We start from the raw sequence: 6,000 nt of genomic DNA, 5'->3' as shown, positions 1-6,000 counted from the left end.
CTCATGCTGTAGAGTGAACCATGCAAGTGCCCCTGCTGCAGGAGAGAAGGGGGTTGGTCTCTTCTCTCTAGCAGCCAGCACCAGAACAAGAGGACACAGGCTCAGGCTGCGCCAGGGGAGGTTTAGGCTGGAGGTGAGGGGAAAGTTCTTCACTGAGAGTGTCGTTTGTCATTGGGATGTGCTGCCCAGGGAGGTGGTGGAGTCACCATCCCTGGAGGTGTTCAAGAGGGGATTGGATGTGGCACTTGGTGCCATGGTCCAGTCATGAGGTCTGTGGTGACAGGTTGGACTCAATGATCCTCGAGGTCTCTTCCAACCTCAGCGATACTGTGATACATCCACTGCTCTACCATCATCTCTCCACCTGGCTATGTCCTCAAAACGCTATCAGGTTGGTCAAACATGATTTCACCTTGGTGAAAACATGTTGACTGATCCTAATGACCCTCTTATGCTTGATATGCCTTGAGACAGTGCCAATGAGTTGTTCCATCACCTTTCTGGGGGTGGAGGTGAGGCTGACTGGTCTATAATTACCAGGGTCCTCTTTCTTGCCCTTTTTGAAGACTGGAGTGGCATTTGCTTTCCTCCAGTCTTCAGGCACCTGTCCTGTTGCCCATAACTTACCAGAGATGATGGTCAGTCACACAGCAATGACTTCCACCAGTTTCCTCAGCACCTGTGGGTGCACTTCATCAGGACATGTGGATTCATGGATGTCCAGATTGTTTAACTGATCCCTAACTCAGTTCTATGAACCAAGACAAACTCCTTTACCCTGAGTTGCTCTGGGGCCTCAGTGGTCTGCAGCTTCTGAGGAGCCTGCAGCAGTACAGAGAGATACAAAGAAGTCCTCCATGTGCTGGGTGAGCACCACTGAGGCTGGGTACGAAGCTAGTGCGCTGTGGCTGCCTCCTTCACCAGGGAGAGCCTGAGTGAGTGAAAGGGTATGATTGTTGTGGGACACATATCTTCTTGTCCAGCTCTTTCCTGCTCATCTCTTGAATCAGCTGCTCAGTCAGATGTCACCCTGCCAGCCCCGGGGTGGGCGCCTGTATGGCCTCCCTCCCCCTCACATCGGGCTCCTCACCTGCCATCCCAGTCCTGGTTGAGGGACATGCAAAAAATGAACGGAGTCCATGAGAAGGTGCAAGATGTTCCCTTCCTCGTGAGGAAATCCCTTTGGAAGTGGCTGCCTGAGAGCGGCCAGGGGGAGCGCTAGACATGGGCAGCAAAACGCCGGTCCCCGACCCCCCGGCACGCCAGCGGGGCTGGGGGGGGCGCATCTCTTGTACCACGTGACAGGCGGCGGCGCGCCCCGGCCCCGCCCCGTTCCTCCCCGCGCCGGCACCGCAGCCAATCAGCGGCGGGGAGGAGGCACCAATCGGAACGCCGCTGCCGGTGAGCCGGGCGCGTGCGCGCTGCGCGGGTCCGCGTGGTGGAACGGAGGGGCCGGGGGGAAGGAGCGGGGACGACAGCGGAAGTGGCGGCGGGAGCCAGCCGGGCCGGGCCGGGAGAGCGCGCGTGGGCTTGCCGCGCCTCGGTAAGTCTCGCTGCGGCACCGGGGAAGCAGGAGCTGAAGCCACACCAGGCTTCGTCTCCCCGCCCGGCCTCTCGGTGAATGGGCCCGGCTGGAGTTCGGGGGAGGAAGGGGCTGGAGGAGAGGGCCTGGGGGAGGGGGGCTGGGGGAGGGGCTGCGCCGCCGCCGCCGCATTTCCCTCAGAAATGGTGGCCGTTGTCACGGAGGTCTCCCCGCACCGGGCCTCCATGCGGGGAGGCTCAGGCAGAGCCACCCCGGGAGACTCCGGGCCGGCCCAGAAGACTCAAGACTGAGTCACTAGGTCACAACTCGCCCTGCTAGGCCTTGGAGGGAAGGCATCATCTCAGCAGGCCTCATTCCAGCTGTGCCTCAGTGTCTCGGTGCAGAGTCGATCAGCTTCCTCGTTCCTCCAGGTTCTGCTGTGTGCCATGTGGCAGTCTGAGCGAGGCAGGAGCCGTAGGTCTCTTAAAAATGATACTGCTTTGTTTAAGGGGCTGGCAGCAGCCTGTTGGAAGAGGGCAAGGTGTTGCTCTAGGAATAATATCAGGGAGTGACTGAGAACCTCTAACAATGTAAGTTCAGACATCTCCCCCCTGGAGTACTGCATCCAGCTGTGGGGTGCCCAGTACAGAGCAGACACAGAGCTATCAGAGTGCCCAGAGATGGGCCATGAGGATGGCCACGAAGCTGGGATGCCTCTCTATTTACAATAAACCTTTATTTAGAATAAACCAAACCAGGTTGGAAGAGACCTTCGAGATCATCATGTCCAACCCATCAACCAATCCAACCCACCCAAACAGCTAACCCATGGCACCAAGCACCCCATCAAGTCTCCTCCTGAACACCTCCAGTGATGGTGACTCCACCACCTCCCCAGGCAGCCCATTCCAATGGGCAATCACTCTCTCTGTGTAGAACTTCCTCCTAACCTCCAGCCTAAACCTCCCCTGGCACAGCCTGAGACTGTGTCCTCTTGTTCTGGTGCTGCTTGCCTGGGAGAAGAGGCCAACCCCCACCTAGCTACAACCTCCCTTCAGGTAGTTGTAGAGAGCAAGAAGGTAACCCCTGAGTCTCCTCCTCTCCAGGCTGAGCAACCCCAGCTCCCTCAGCCTCTCCTCACAGGGCTGTGCTCCAAGCCCCTCACCAACTTTGTTGCCCTTCTCTGGACACCTTCCAGCAACTCAACCTCCTTCCTAAACTGAGGGGCCCAGAACTGGACACAGGACTCGAGGTGTGGCCTAACCAGTGCAGTGTCCAGGGGCACAATGACCTCCCTGCTCCTGCTGGCCACACTGTTCCTGATGCAGGCCAGGATGCCATTGGCCCTCCTGGCTGCCTGGGCACACTGCAGGCTCATGTGCAGCCTACCATCAACCAGCACCCCCAGGTCCCTCTCTGCCTGGCTGCTCTCAGCCACTCTGACCCCAGCCTGTAGCTCTGCCTGGGGTTGTTGTGGCCAATGTGCAGCACCTGGCACTTGGATGTGTTCAATCTCCTGCCCTTGGCCTCTGCCCATCTGTCCAGCCTGTTGAGGTCCCTCTGCAGAGCCTCTCTACCCTCCAGCAGATGAACTCCTGCCCCCAGCTTGCTGTCATCAGCAAATTTACTGCTGATGGACTCTCCTCTGAAGGAAGGCTAAAAGAGTTGAGATTGTTCAGCCTGGAAACCTGGAGGCTCAGGGGAGAACTTGTATGGCCTTTCAGTATATAGAGGTGGATCAACACAGACAGACTTTTTCTCAGGCCCTGTTGTGACAGGACAAGGGGCAGTGGCTTTATGGTGCAAGAGGATTGGTTTAGATTGTACAGAAGGAAGGAGTATATTTATTTATTTAATGTTGAGAGTGGTGAGACCCTGGCACAGCTTGCCCAGAGAAGTTGTGGATGTGTCTTAGGTCAGCTTGGATGGGGCTTTGAGCAGTCTGATCTAGTCAAAGCTGCCTGGAGCAATGGCAGGGAGATGGTCTTCAAAGGTCCCTTCTAGCCTCAGGCATTCTATGATCCTGAGAACAGACAAGAGTTAAGGTCTGATGAGGAGCCCTCCAGTTAAGAGTCATCCCCTGAGTCTGCCTTTGTGAAAGAAGACTTGATGGGGTGCTTGGAGACTTGCTGGGGTGCTTGGTGCCATGGGTTAGTTGTTTAGGTGGGTTGGATTGGTTGATGGGTTGGACACGATGATCTTGAAGGTCTCTTCCAACCTGGTTTGGTTTATTCTAAATAAAGTTTATTCTAAATTCATTTTTAATGGTCTTAAAATAGTCTCTCCCTGTGGCAGGTGAAAGGTGGTCAGAAAGACAGATTGCTTTGGGTTTCTTGTGAAAACCTTGCAAAGCCTGGATGAGTTTATGCTGCTAATCACTCAGGGGAGCTTGGAGGAGTTTAGGGGGCTGGGCTTGTGTACCTTGGCCAGCTAAGATACGACCAGCAGTGCTGCTTTCCCCACAAAGTGCTGGTGGAGAGCACAGTGAGTGTAAGGTAATGAGTTTCCTTCTGTCCCACTGCTTCAATAGATCAAATCCTCCAGAATAGGATAGAATGAACCAGGTTGGAAGAGACCTTCGAGATCATTGTGTCCAACCTATCACCTAACACCACCTAAGCAACTAACCCATGGCACCAAGCACCCCATCAAGTCTCCTCCTAAACACCTCCAGGGATGGTGACTCCATTCCAGTGGCCAATTACTCTTTCTGGGGAGAACTTTCTCCTCACCTTGAGCCTAAACCTCCCTTGGTGCAGCTTGAGGACTGTGTCCTCTTGTTCTGGTGCTGGGTGCCTGGGAGAAGAGACCAACCCCCACCTGGCTTCAACCTCCCTTCAGGGAGTTGTAGACAGCAAGAAGCTTTCCCCTGAGCCTCCTCTTCTCCAGGCTAAGCAACCCCAGCTCCCTCAGCCTCTCCTCACAGGGCTGTGCTCCAAGTCCTGGAGTGAAGAGGAGAGCAGGAGCTGTGGCAGGAGGTTTCAGTGGCACACAGGAAGTCAGACAACTTGAGTTCTCTTCCATACTCTCCTATGGATGTGCAGAGCACCATTCTGTGCCTGCTGTGTAAGATGTGTGTATTTGCATGCAGAGTTGGCTCTGTAGAGGAAGTGCACAGCCAAGCTGGTCATGTTTCATCAAGATGTGTTTGCAGTTGGCACTGTCCCTGCACACTTACAGTGAGGTTCATGTCCTGTTTTACTTTCTGTTTCGTTTCCTCCCTTCCCATTTTGTTGCTGTTGGGGAAAAACCCAGAGCCAAGTGTTCTGGTAGAAAAAGAGCACAGATAACTGAAGAAGCAGACAGAGGGATGTGATGACACTTCCTTCCCCTCACCTGCTTCTCTTTGTCTCCTGTTTTGCAGCTTTGCTTGCCCTGTCGGTAGCAGAGGGCGGTGGAAGAGCTGGTGCAGATGATTTAGTTGCCTTGGGTGCCTGTGGTCTGCTTCTGTGGCAGTGAAAATGAAAGCTGGCTGTGAAGAGCTGCAGAAGGCCTTTGTGACAGCAAGTCCTTTGACTATGAAATAGCAGGTGAAAATGATGCATGTGTCAGAGCAACCACCCTAATGCTGATGTCCTGCCTGGAAACTGCTTAGGCAAAAGGTCTGGGGGGGCTACAATAGGTAGTTCTGGGAAAGTATCAGTTCTGTGCTCAGAAACGTTCTGAAGTGGTGTTGGGATATTTAGAGGTGTTAAAAGAACAACACAGAGTGCTGTTATAACCTTTGTGCATGGTAACCCACCCTTTTGAAGGTTGTTTGCTCTCCTGGGAGCATAGCAGGAGTGGAGAAGTGCTTGACAGGACAGGGCAAAGGTGTGGAGCAGCTTCTGTGTGAGGAGCAGTTAAATGGTTTCAGTTTCATCAGCTGGAAGTAGAGAGAGTAGAGCTGGTCTGTGTTGTCACAAGTGTTACTGGAGGAGCTGAGTAAGGAACGATATTTTCTTGCCTGGTCAGGTTCTGGAGTGTCAGATGGAGTCTCTGAGTGGTGGTCTTAAGACCTGTGAAGGCAAGGAGCTTTTTAGTCAAGATGTGATTAAGCTGTTAAACTGGAACCTTGCCCTTAGTATCTCCTCTCCTCACTTGAGAGGAGCCAGCCAGATCCATTGCCCCAGTTAGGTCAGTAACCTTTTCCTGACAGCAATCTGCAGCAGAAAGCTAGGGAAGGGCAAAGGGCTGAAGCAGTACTCCTGGGGGGGACAGGATGCTGAGCTACAGTGGCTGCAGCCTGGCTGCTTCTGCAGTGACCAACAGCCAAGAGCTGTCCTACTGCTCCAGTGTTCCTGCAAAGGCACTGGAGTAACCCCCAGGCCAGGATTTCTCTTGAGCCTGTGAGAGCACCAGGGACTAGACACTCAGCTTTAGTCTCTTCCTCAAAAGGTTTCTAGAGCTCTGTCTTCTGATCAGGCCTGAGCAGAGCCTATGTATCTGCATCAATTCCAGCTGTGTCTTCTGATCAGGCCTGAGCAGAGCCTATGTAT

The 6,000-nt window shown here is 54.0% G+C and overlaps 1 protein-coding gene across 8 annotated transcripts in view; it reads left to right on the top strand.

Annotated features, from left to right (window-relative positions):
* The first annotated feature begins 1,444 nt into the window (after positions 1–1,444).
* Positions 1,445–6,000, top strand: part of PHF11 (PHD finger protein 11) — a 40,970-nt gene continuing 36,414 nt past the window's right edge. For 5 of the 8 annotated variants that reach the window (XM_068165297.1, XM_068165294.1, XM_068165290.1 and 2 more), the window contains exons 1-2: positions 1,445–1,543; positions 4,887–5,052. The gene's annotated coding sequence lies outside the window, so the exon portion shown is untranslated. Of the gene's footprint in view, positions 1,544–4,886; positions 5,053–5,103; positions 5,125–6,000 lie in introns of those variants that run through there. The other 3 variants (XM_068165295.1, XM_068165292.1, XM_068165293.1) reach the window with 3 other exon arrangements.

The sequence above is a fragment of the Melanerpes formicivorus genome, unplaced genomic scaffold, assembly GCF_026170545.1.
Source record: "Melanerpes formicivorus ecotype bairdi unplaced genomic scaffold, bMelFor1.0.p_v2 SCAF_87, whole genome shotgun sequence".
In the NCBI taxonomy this organism is placed as follows: domain Eukaryota; kingdom Metazoa; phylum Chordata; class Aves; order Piciformes; family Picidae; genus Melanerpes; species Melanerpes formicivorus.
This window is presented reverse-complemented; position numbering and strand designations above follow the sequence as displayed.